This window comes from Platalea leucorodia, assembly GCF_965183815.1.
Source record: "Platalea leucorodia genome assembly, chromosome: 10".
Lineage (NCBI taxonomy): Eukaryota > Metazoa > Chordata > Aves > Pelecaniformes > Threskiornithidae > Platalea > Platalea leucorodia.
In genome coordinates, this window is record NC_138832.1 from 23627047 (window position 1) to 23640878 (window position 13832).

The window sequence follows — 13832 nt, forward strand, 5'->3', positions numbered from 1 at the left end:
TAGGGTAAGCCTAAAGATAAACCTAACCAGGAAACTCTTCCCCCAGATTTTGTAGCACGTGTAACACTTGTAACACTTGTACAGCGCTGAGGGTGAAGGGGCCCAGCTTCCCTTTCCCTCTGGTGCTAGGGAGTAACTACTACATACATTAGGCAGAACTTGAAATGTGAGAGCAAGAACAACCTATTCTGAGCTCAGATCAGTCCCAGATGATCAGCAATATACTTCTTGTTTCATAGGAAACAGGTATTCAAAAGTGTTCAGCTTTTTAAGGCATCATCTTTTCACATAACAAAGGAATCTGGGTGTCGGAAAGAGCAAAACAACCACCTCCTGAAAAACAAGGTCTCTTTAAAATGTCTCTAGTTAGCAATCTAGAAATACACCCGAAGTCACCGACTGCTGCAAGAGATCGCGCTGCTCATGCAGAGATCTCCTCCCTGGTGGCAATGCTTATGGGATTTTCACCTTACTTGTATACTGGTGATGAATTTATAAGCAGATGCAGGCAACTTGATAGCCCTTCTCTTTTTATCCTACCTATTCTTATTCATATAATTGTCTAATCCTTATTTATAACTCCCTAAGCTATTTGCCTCAATAATTTAAGTTTTATTCATACTCTGGGGTTTGAAGAAACAGAGCATAGTGTCTCCTGCAAGAAAAATCCAAATGATGTTTCTCTGTGGCTGGAATTTAATCTATTCTAAGTGGTGCCTCTGTTCCCTAGTGCTTTGCTTACCAGAGGTTAGCTCTCTGGTGCTGAAAATAGAAGATCTTTTAGCACTTCTGTGCAAGTGTGTGCATGCAGGAATGCAAATCTGTAAAAGCTCCAGAGTTCATCTAAAATGCTAATAGAATTATAGAGCTCACCACCTGTAGAGCTTCCAACCTGAAGAATATGTGGTGCTCATCGCTTCTTCCCAGACACAAGCAATGTAGCTATAGGTCTGTCTCTTTTTCTGCTGGTCAGCAGGGAGTGGTCTTAATTTTCACTGTTGTTATGCAAAGAAAATGGCCTTGAATTTTATTGAGGGTGAGGGTGTTGCTTACTTTCTTGATCTAGAGGTGTTCATTCCAGATGTGGGGGCAGCCATTCTCTGAGTGCTTTTTAAACATGTATAATTCTGCTCAGGTGTAATCGAATTTACCAGTTAGAGCATCCTTCCATATACCAAAAGGAAAGAGACAAAACCAATCAGCTCTCTCAGCCGTGTTACAGTGAACAGAAATGGAAATGGGAGAAATCTACCACAGCTTCCCTGAAAAAAGAATATGGCCCGGCAGTAGTAAGCTCTGCTGCAAGCAGAATGATGTGCTGAGCAGGGACAGCTCTGAAGAGGAAGGCAAGTAGGGAATACCATGGCCGTGGGCTCCCATACTCCCGAGTATCACATCCTTGTGTGTGCTCTAAAATAAATCACTTTTTGGGCAATCTAATTTGACAGATCTCCCTCATCGTCATATGTAAATGACATGTTCTTTATTTGCATAGTGCAACAGGAGCAAATGCCAAAACGAAGTTTGACGATCTAGTTTCTGCTTCTGTCGACTACTATCTAAGTGACCCTGGGCGAGCCATTTTCTTCTGCACCTACTCCCCATTCAGGCAAATGGGCACATCACCATCCATGAATACTGTCAGGCAGTTTAACTTATTAACATTTTAAAGTAAAAGAATTTTAAATCCCTTGGTAAGAGCTCCTGAAAATTGTCCATAGTGAAGATTTTGAGCAGCTCTGCATTTCTTGGCTCTCTCCACAATAGGATCCGAACTTGTTCAGGCATCACAAGAACAACCGCTCATATGTCACTCACAGCATAACGACAAGGCCAACATATACAGAACCTGATCTTGCCAACTCCATATAACAGGAGCCCCGATCCAACAATTATGTCAGGTGGGTGAGGAAATGAGGGAAAAATGAGGAAGCTTGCCTGGAAAAATTTCATCCCAAAGGTCAGATTATTCCTGAAACCTACACTGGTGAGCAGCGCCTGGAAAGGTTACGCAGATCCCCCCTCATGTCTGCATAAATCATCAGCTCTCCTGGGGCCAGCAAAGCGCTGTTAAAGCACTTGAGTTCCTTTTGGGAAGGATCCTGCGAGGCAAGTTAAGAACTGGAAAGCATGTTTACCGAATAATAGTCTGAGGTGAATTTTAGATCTCTCAAGAGGCTTCAGCCACATAATTGCAAATGCTCGTTATTTTATCTGAACCTCATAGCTCTAACTTGCAGTGATTAAGCTAAAATTCCCATCCCAGATCTGCAGGAACACAAGACTTAATAACAACTGCTAAATCTCAGTATCGCATTCAGCCACCTTAGTAGTCTGTTTAAAAAAGCAAAACATCTGCAATCACATTATCAACCAGCCAAGGGGCTGAAATATCCCAAAGGGATATCTTGGGTTAGAGAGAAATTTTGCTTAAAAAGGAAGCTTATATCATCAGGATGAAAAATCCCAACCAAAGAAAGCAGCTATGTGCTGTAAAACATAACCACCATAATGAATAGCAACCTTTTTTGTCTCTCTTCCATGCCCGAACAATTCAAAAGCTTACAATGGATTCTCCCCCTCCTAAATGCGGGTCCAGTCTGTTATTTAAAAAGATTGCTTCAGGTTTATCACAATGACTGTAGAATTCTTTGTTTGTGCCCAGCACAACTAATACAATGAATACCCTCACATTCTTAGGTGGTACTGGTAAACAAATAAAAATAATCCCTAACCCTAACACGATTCCCCATCTGTCATCATGATAACAATGCTCTGGAGCATCTTGTGCCTGCACACCATCATCATCCAAACAGCATCAGCCATCGGAGTGAGCCAGGGTACACGTTTTCTTCTTTAATGAACCAGAGAGAGAGAAACCAAATGTTGAAGCTGATCTTGCTGAACGTTTTCAGGTGGCTGCACAGAACCCTCACAGCATTATGACACATCCAGAAAAAAACAGGCAGACTCAGTTTCACGTGGCTAACAGCATTGCTTGTGCAATTTCTTCTGTCAAGACAAAGTTTCTTCGGAAGAACTACAGCAAATATCATTCATTGCAATCAGTTTGTAGAGGCTACTGTTGCCAGTGGCAACTTCGGTCAGAAGAGGGTAACTTGGTGGTTTAGGGAGAAGTTTGATTCAGAGTAGATGACAAACAAAGACCTCTGACATATGGAAAGGTGGGTGGGAAGGGAAAGGGGCTGTTAGGGCAGAAGGCACAGGGGTACTGCCTTCCCCGCTTCATGTCACCGACCAGTGTCGTTGCTCAGCGTTGCTGCTCCAGGCAGGATGCAGTCAGGCATCTAACACATGATGCTCCATCGGACACTCATCTGCTGCACCGTTTGCCTGCGTGGCTGGGTCTCAACACTCTCCGCTGCACACTCTGCTTGTGTAATCAGTGGCAGGGTCTCAACATCAGATTATTTTAAGCGAGGTCTCAACATCTATAACGAGAGACTTGGTCCAAATTACAGCAGGCTCAGCAACGCCACCAACTTACAGTAGTGTAGCAAGTTGCGACCTTTCAGCTGGGCTAGGCACTGTCTGTGTGTGCCTACCCAAATGTGAGCTAATGGGGCTTGGACTAAACCGAAATGGTTTAATGGAAATTGGATTACTTCACCAAAGGCACCTGATATTTAACCTTTATCCCAGCCACTTCCCTTTTGTTGTTGGATGTTGAAGTTGCAGTACACACAGGCCAATGGCCAGCTCCCTGCCTGATGCTTCGTTATCTTTTTGATAAATTACACTCATTAACTCTACCGTTTCTTCTTCTGCAATTTGAAAGGATTATGAAGACTTGGACAATAAGATAGTTAACTAGGATTGCAAAGCACATTTTCAAGGACTAAATTTTACATCTTCAGTTCTCTATTGTTTTTCAGTGACTGTGAAGTACAGAATGAGGGGGCTCTAGCTAAAAGAAGCAAATGAAGTCTTAAATGCATACTTGATTGAGTACAATTACCCACCAACTCTTTTGAACATCCATCTGCAGACAGGCAGAGATGAAGCACGGAGAGAAGGCACAACAATAGCTTTTTATGTAACAAACTTTAATGCTTTTGGTTGGGAAGCAGTACGCTTAAGGCTTCGCAAGCACTTTCTGATGCCCCTGGTTTCCTTCACGCTAGGAATGCATCGACAGTAGAAGGGATGCTTACAATTAAACAATTGTTAATATGCTGTAGTTAATAAATACACATGGATTCGAGTCTCAGCATTAAAATTTGGATATGACAAAATACGGGGTTATTTAGATCTGGGGTTTTACTTTAGCATGCTGAAAAAGACCAATCCGAACCGATTCTGGCTTTCAAACACCCTCAAACATGGAATTCCTCATGCACACAGGAGAAATTATAAAAGATGGAGAGATGTCCTGTCAGCAGAGGACAGGACGAGGAGCACAGTGGGCAGCATTGTGAATTATATTCTGTTCCTGACTTTTCTTGAACTGGGAAAATTCACTTCATCTCCCTAGCACAATCCATAGCTTTGTACATCAGGTCGCTTTGGATGTGCTACTACTCAAGACCTCGTGCTACTACGTTAATCTGCTTATGCTCCCACTGGCTCCAAGACCTAAATCAGTTGCCTTTTTTAGCCCTAAGACTGGCCCACGTAGCCTGGTATAGCCTGGCACGACTTCTTTCCTCCCGCACCTATTTTGCAATCAGCATCCCAAGTAGTTAGTTTAAAGCTCTACTGGGTGTTTTCACATAAGATCACACCTCTGACTGCAGCACAGGCATACCCAAAGTTCCTGACTCTCTGCCTCATTACAAATCAGAATAACGAGCACTTTAGTGACATAACGCTCTGCACAGTGTTCGTGACCAACGGCCAGCCCAGGACAATTCTACGTACGGGGCGACATCAGCTCTGTTCTTGGTTAGGGGAAAGCAAAACAGAGTTAAAAATGAGAATACCGCTAGATTTCCCAGCCCCTCTGCCATGCCTTCTACATCAAGCCATGCCTGTTACACAAGACTTACCACATTAAAAATCAGAAATGGTTGCAAAAAACACGTGTTAAAGGGCTGGCCATGGAATATTACGATGACTTCTGTTAAAAACATCATATGCTGCAGGTCAGCTACAGCACTGTTTTGCCATTAGAACAGAACAGCCAAGAGAGACAGTAGGTATTTTTCAAATTACTTTTTTACCATTAGGACAGTGTATTATATCCCAGATGATTAATTTAGATGGCCCTCAAGACACCTGTAATACTTGTATGTTCTTTCTCTTCATAATTCATTGGCAACTTAGCGTAACTGCATAAGAAGCAAGCAGGCTGGGCATTTGTTAACGTGCAAAGAGCAGGGACACAAAGATCCTGAATGGCAGCAAAGAGAAAGATGACGGCACTTGGAGGTTTTTTGTTCTTGTTCACCTCTAGGGACTCAACAGTCAACATACACACAAATTTTGGTGCACCAAAACCACATTAGCAACTTACGAAGGAGAAAATACCTCCTTTGTAAAGGAAACCGCAGTTTGATCGTCCTTAGTAAAAATACACAGTCTGAATAATCACTGTATTTGTACTGTCAGCAAGAAGCAGCCGCATCAGTGTCTTCTTTGCCTCGTCAATAAAAGGCAAAACCAAGCACCCCGACACGTTCGTGGTGACTAGCAATGGCCTCTGACTCAGCAGAACTCGGCACCCCTCTGGTCTGCAGAGGAGGGGGGATGAAAGAGGCAAAGGATACCCGTGTACAATATTCACATTTTCTTCGGGGGAGCTACACTCACTGATGGGATGCTATAATGACAGTTCTCATAGGGCCATTTCATGGCAGCAGCTGGATTTCATCTGTTGATACCACTCAGGGCACTAGGTCTTGGATACTCTATTTTTCTTTTTTTTTTTTGGTCCTAGATCAAAATTTTGCCTACAGATTCTTAGGTGCAAATTACCACAGATGTGGGAGTCTGCAAAAGTCAGGTATAAACAAGAGCCCTCAGATCATACACTCTGTGTGTTCGTGTGCCTGATATTTTTTTAAGCAAGCCATTTTCAGATCCCTTATGAAAAATACTTAGGAAAGATGTATTCCCTTTTATTCCATTGAACCAGATGATTCTGTTCATTAAAGATACGCTTTATTCCCTGCACACTGCAAGCTCCTGCTCAGCAGGCCTTGCTGGCATGCAGGATCAGTATATTCACCCTCCACAGACCCCAGTGTGTTTCAAAGTCTCCTTGTCCTCTATCACCACAGGCAAGTTTGGTTACAGAGTAGCTCCTTAAACTTTTTTTTTTGTGATTCTGTGATTAAGAAATGTCTTCAACCTCTCACTTCACAGCAGCACAGCATCACTGAGGTTGGAAAGGACTCTGGGGACGGTGCAGTCCAACCCCCTGCTCACAGCAGAGTCAACCGGGCCCAACTGGGTTTTGAATGTTTCCCAGGATAGAGACGCCATGACCTCTCCTGTTTGAGTGCATTTAAATTTGAAATTCGCTATCCACAATTACCTCAACAGTTTTTATCCTTATAACTAAAAGCGACTATTAGCAATGTCAGCATGCAAAGATCACACACAGATACCCTATCCTTGTCTGCCCCAGTGTGAGAATAGTGCCTCTCGCCCCCAAGTCAAACCTCTCCCCATAAGATACAGGATTGTTGTTGCCAGTGTTTAAAGGAGTTTCATCATAATTAATTTGTTTTGAAACGATATCCAGATTTCCAGAGCACATAATAGGACTGAGTCCACAGAAGTTATAATATTTACTTTGCCTTTTATCACTGATGCTTGGCATTTTCATTTCAGTGCAAACATTAAAACTATAATATCTTCTGACAGTTTTATTTTCCATTTTTTATCAAACTTTTGTTATAGGCCTGCTTGCCTCTGATACTCATCGTTTTAAAGTGTAAGTGCTATCTGATCTTCAATGCAGACTAGTATTAAAAGAAAATGGCAAATTGCTTTAGGAGATTAGTAATGCAATCCAAAATAGCTACCTCTACACATTTTGGTACTATAACCTTCCCACTTCCTTTTCTTCCTCTACAGAGCCTAAAGTTAGCCTAAGATACACGCAATGTTGTAACAGCAAGAAACACTGCTGTGGCTTCTATTCGCTATGGAAGAGCTTCTATTCACTGCTAAGAGCTGAGAAACACTACTAAAAGAGTAAGCAAAACTTATCTGAGATTGGACAGAATAAAAATGGAAATTCATTCCAAATCGACAGATTATTTGACAAAGTAGAAGCAAAGGAACCCAAGACAGAGCGTGAGGAACTCTATCTGCAACTAAGCAAGGTTTTGAATTATGTCCCTTCATTACAGTTACCTGCCACTGCCTGCTCTACAGGTAAAATCCGAAGGAGCTGAAAACTTCAGCCAAGTAACTGAGAAGTTCTAAGAATTTCATGGTCAGCACAGCACAGAAAGATGCTCTCAAATCCCAAAATACTTGCGATAGTAATCCTTAAGTTTTGTTCATAAACAGTAATATTCCAACCTAACAGGAGCTTGTGTTTTACAAACCATGGAGGAAATAGGGACTTTCTAAACTAAGGAGGTAATCCCTTCCCTTGCTTTTGCAAAATTTGCCACTCTCTTGTAGGAGATGTTGTTTGAATACTAAGCGTGAAGTTTAACACCCTTCTCTATTCAAAGTTAATACTTCCAAGAATCTAGTCTGTGCTCAGTCCGCATTGACAGACTATAGCCAACATCGTAATGTTAGTTTTGGCACCACCCATCTAATGCACACCAATCTCCACCCTGATATTTTATGTTCTAAGTCATTTGGCTAGGGCGTGACACAGACTCCCGTAGGCAATTAATAGAGGCCCATATGCTACAGCCCTCTTAATGTTCACACAAGCGCCTGAAAACACAAATGCCCAAGAAAAAAATTGTAAGATACCCATCTATGGAAACTGTGTAATAAAAATGAGCAAATAATAGTGAAATAGTCCTCACAAATAATGCAACTACAAATTTACACTCAATAAAATTATTCACTATTCTTCCACGACAATCACTGAGTAAGTTATTTTCTTCCTTGTCCACCTAGAACCTTCAAATCACAGGTGAGATCAGAGGCAAATGAAGAGGAAATTACCATTCCAAGGACAGATATTATTATCTTCTGCTTCTAACAACAAATACATTATTGGGTCATAGACAAAGATGCCCTGCCCACCAAACAACAGAATAATAAATATGCAAACTGAATAATTAAAAGGCACCTGAAGCCATTGGAATCTCTGCGCAGAAGGAACACTTAGTTTGTTATGCGCTGTGGCTCTAGCGGTGTCTTTTCCTTTATAAAGAAAAGATAATAAAATGTGTTTCTTTGTAGTAGTAACACTGACTACATTATTGTAACAGTGGTAAGAGGCCTGGGAGTGACATCAGGTCTGATAAGCCCACATAGGTCAGGAATGAATTAGAGGGAAAGTGTTTTAGAGACGGCTGCAAAGATCATAATTGCCAGCAGCAGTAGCTGTGCCTACAGAAACACCTAACCAAGCCCGCCAATCAACAGGGGAAACCAGAAAAACAGCGTATCTTACACGGACGCTGTGCTCCGAAGTAGTAGCTGTCACTGCAACAAGAAGAAAGGTTCCCTAGTCCAACTTTCCGTGTCATTTTTGGGAAAAGATCCCAGTACGGAAAATAAATGAAGATCTTAAGTTCTTGAATGATTTCCATCTGTACGGCAAGTGGAAAGCATTCACAGTAACTTGGCAAAAATATTTATTTTAAAACAAAAAGGTAAGGTTGAGTTAGTGCTGGCTCTCTTCATCGCTGAAGAGAGCCAGCAAATTCTGCATTTGTCATCGAAACCAGTACTGAGCGGGCAGCAGCCACGCCAGCCCTCGCTACCTGCAACCTTCCGCCAGGGGTCTTTAATCCCACTGTCACCCACGGCCTTCAGGGAGCAAACCGGCCCTGTCATGCTGTGGTTCCTCTGCAGAAATTCCCCGCAAGGAAGTCAGTCAGTGGTTGTCTCTGTAGAGCAAACCCTGTAGGATGCTTTGTTGTAACACGAGTTTGTTCTTCAAAGGAAATTCCGAGATGGCCCGTCTCTTGCTGTAGCTGTCAGGGCAACAGTGACAGTCCTTCCATACAGTCACCACAATGGTTTCCCAAGTCGCGGCTTGAATTAATCATGTGCATCTATCTAGTAGGTACTACACTCAAACTTCTAACTTGTTAACTGCTTTAACTGAACCATTATTGCATTACAATGATTTTAAGCTGACACTATCATTAACAGGAGTTGAACCAGCAACCAAACAGAAAGGGCCTACAACCCGCATTTGTGTTTCACTAGCCCATAGAGCTGCAGTAAGAGCTGCTATGGAAAGCCAGAAAACGGACAGGTACCCTTCAGTCCTTACAAATCCACTTTGGAAAGAAGGAGGTCTCTAAAACAGTCTAGCAGCAGAAGCAATTTGTAGGAGAGGACTGAAATTTTACTAAGGATCTGTCTAGAAGATTACGACACATGCATGACCACTGCAGTACAGCCCAGGTGGAAAACAGCTTGGGCCCATCCTCACCTGGGCAGTGCCAACCAGAGCAGGACCTCGGACACCAGATCCACAGGCAAGCTGGGACTCTGCCAGGGAGGCAGCCAGTGACACCGATACACTTCAGCTGGCACATCACACCAGCCAGCTAAGAAAATTTTGTCAATATTTCGATTATTTGGGGAGAGAAGAGAATAAAGTTTAAATAACAGCCTAGTTTTTAAGTTTTTAATAAAGCCCCTATAACTCCTGGGATTATATCAGTCTAGATCAAGGTCACCTTATCTAGACGTTTTTTGTTTTTAGGCGCAAGCCTGCTCTTGTGTTTAATGTTCCCTGATGCTGCAGAGGACCAAAATGATAATAAGACCCTGTTGTAAGGACATGCAATTTATTCAGGCAGAGTACATTTCAACACACATAACAGCTTCTGTTACATGCTAATGGTGCCACAGTTTCACTGTCTCATCTTACTCTGTCAACTTTGTGGCTGAATTATGGTTTTAATATCTTAGTCTCTGCTCTGACTATGATTTGTTCTTTGTTGTTCTTCTGATCTGCACTTTAGAGTAATACATTGTTAGAGACACTTTAGCTGGTTATAACAGTGCATTGCAAAAAGAAAACCTCTTCACTCTTACAAATTATGTGTATCTATGGTCGTACGTGATCTAAACAGGTTCAGAATTTGTAAATCTTTCAGAACATTTGAGTAGAAATTCCTGACAGAATAAAAATACATCTTTACTCTTCATTTTTTGATTAAAACCATCAGCACATTCCTGCATAACACTTTTCCCAGTTCACATATTTTCATCACAACCTCCATTCAAAATGCATCTTCCATCCATTCTTTACAATTATTTTGCTTTAAATATTTAATGACAAACACACAAAATACAATATTGGATCAATGTGGCCCTTATTTCATGAACAATTCCCAAGGTACTACATACATGCATACAGCCTAACACATAAATAAGTATACAGCAGATCGGAGTATATATTATTATTTATAACTGAGAAAGGACTATAAATGTACATTACTCTTCAAAATTCAGGAACAATCTATCAGAGTCTTTTAAGTTGAGCTACCACAGGAGTCAGCAGGTGTTCTGTGAATGAAGAATTTGAAAGCTCAGGGCCTCATAGCTCTAAGTGTTCCCCAGTTTGAAGAATTTATAAAGGTAAATAGGTGCAAGAAATAATAACGGAAAATTCCATTTAATACAGGACAAAGGAAGGGCAGATGTAGATATATTCTTAATGAAGGCAATAAAGCCTGACAAGGAGCTGAGAGACTAGCCAAAACCTTCAGTTCTTCTGGGCAGGTAACTTTCCCCGGCTGAATCCATATACGGATGGTGCAGATCACAGGGGGACAAAAAAACTGCCTTCCACCAAATCAAGTTCAACACTTTTTCCGCCATACCTATTCAGACTTGATATGCCCTGAATCCCTTTCCATAGATCTAACCTGTTCCACAGTCCTGCCAGGTAACTCTTCCGTCGGGAGCATTCTGGTAATGAACAGAGGGTTACAATGATTCAGGAGATTCATCTGCTAGCAGGCTGGGATTTTCAAGCGAAGATTGCCAGGCTCTCAAGTCCACAATTCAAAATGCACTCTAATGTGAAGATACCTAATCCAATTCTAATCTAGCTGTGGAGAGCTAAATTTTTAGACGTTTAAAGGGAAAATAACTAAGGCAACAAGTTTTTATAGCTCTCCTGCTTAAGTATAATTTTTGAAAGCATATGGAGTTGAGGTAACTGTAATAGAACGACACTTTAATGACACTTTGCCCATTAGGTTATTAAGGAGATCAGTCCATTTGTTTCAGCTGCTTTTAATTATCTTCTGTGAAGTCATTTTGGTTTTATACTGGTGTAAACACATCACATCCCATGCTGTTTAATTTCCTTAAAGATTTTGTTTGCCTGTTTTTAATTTTATGAGGACTTTAACTTCCAGGTGTTTAAATCAGCAATGAAAGAAAACGAAGATCATCTTAGAATGAAATGGAATCAATTCAAACTATATTTTAACTTTATGAGTGTTCATTTTCTTATACTGGCAATTCCCAGTCACCAATCTCAGGCAAGATAGCCTGACACTTTTAACCATATAAATACCATAATTTTGAAATAACTATAGGCTTCTGCTTGTTATTGCTTAAGATTCAACAGAGGATGCATCGCAAATGGGCCTTTAAGGAAACCAATTCTATTACTCCTGCTAGCTGGGGCAATGACTACCATCGTGAAAGTAAAATTACTGCCATTAAATCAAGAAACTAATTAGAATCAGATCATCAAGTTCATTTTCTGCTGGAGACTTGGTCTACTGGCATGGGGTAGAATGATTTACTTAAGAGTACATATCAGGACTGAGCCAAGTCTGTTGGCTTAGTGTATTTCTGATATTCAAGCTGCCTGAAAGAAGCTCAGCAGTTCAAGAAGGTTCACAGGCACTTGTGGTAGCTAGATCTGGGCTAGCAACTCTGAGAGGAAGGTGGGGAGTACACAGATCTGGAAATCTGGCTCATGCCTATGTATGGAGTCAAAAGGAATCAGACTCTCATCTTCCTCCAGAATCCCAAGCGGACATGGAGCCCTCAGATGACTGCATCAAAACCAAAGACACTATTTTTGCTTTTCCGTTCATTTTCATTATCAAGAGCCCTCCATCCCCAAACTCTGACAGCAAAGATCAATATAATATCAAATGGAAAGGATTATGGTCTGCCTATGCTGAAGCTTCTAAAATAGAGAGAGAATAAATCTCTCTAGGTCACATAACGAGATATTAACTGCATTTGACAGTACTTGTGAGATACTGTTTACGCTGAAAATCCTCTTTCATACACAGACACTGGAAATCCCCTCTGCATGTCATCATTTAACCTGTCTGCCAAACTCAATGTCAGCTTCCCACTGTCTGTCTCCTCCCTCTGTAGGTGGTTCAGCAACTCAAAAGGCACATAATTATTTAATAAATATCCACCAGTGAGCTTACTAAATGTGGGAAAAAAGCATAGGATTCTTTAAGTTCTGATCTCGTACGTACTTGAGAATGCCGTGATATGGTGATTCGCTCCAAATGATAACATAACCAATCAGACAACTTTTCATTATCAAAGGATAATAATGAAAAAGATAATGAATAAGAGGACGCATCTTGTCACAGCAAGAAATACCACGGTGAGAATCCAGGAATCTCGGCTGTCATTCTGTCTGACCTTAAAGTCATTTACTCTTTATGCCTTTGATTTCCCCCCTCTAGTGGATGGCAGCACCAATACTTATTTTACATGTCTTTTGAGAGTAATTAATGTTTTGAATGTTCTTCAAAATTATATGATGAGTCAGTGCAAAATGTGTTCCATATGTACACTTTATTGTTTTTTGAGGACATTTTAGGCATATGCATGCTCACATGCCTACTATGAACTCTTACCGGCCTATAATAATTGGAGACCAAAAAAAAAAAAAGCCCACCAAAATTTACATACATGATGTCCATTCTATTAATGGGACTTCAGAGTTAACAATTTTACAATTGTGTTTTCTTTATAACCAACACGCACCGGAGGGAATGATAAATTTACTTAAGAGCCACAGCATTATTCAACACAGAGCGTAGCGGAACGTTCCACAAAGCACCGAGTGGTTTGCCCGATCACCTCCAGCTACCCATCCCCCAGGAGCTGGAAACATCAGCTAGGTTTCAAGTAAGCTACTGTTAAGAATATGATAGCTTAACCAATACAATGAAAGTCACTATTTAAGATTATAGAGGCTATATTTGTTGAGAAGCTCTGTCTTAGACTAGGATACTAAAGTTCTCAAACTTCTCCACACACGTACACACACAGGTAAGTGGCACAAACTGGTTGCCAAATTTCAGATGAGTGTCCATTTTCTAAGTTCACAAACAGCCCCAGAAAATTAAGAGAGAAGTTCTTTCTCCAAAAAGACAATCACCCAAAACAACTCACCTCCTTACCAGTGAGGAAATGCTTAGAGCAACATTGATGTTCCTTCTTCCAGGACCACGAGATTTCTCAGAAATAAGCCCACCTTCAGAAGAGATTGTAAGGATCTCAGAACAGTGTCCTCTGAACAAACTACAAAATCACTCCACCGTCTCCAGTAGAAATAATATTCCACCAATAAAGAATTAGAAGAAAAACAGAAAGAGCCTTGCTAATACGACTTACAGCATGTGCAGGACACTTCAATACCGCAATGACTAGTATCACAAAAGCTAGCTGAAGAACGAATAAATACTGTTTTTTTACAACAG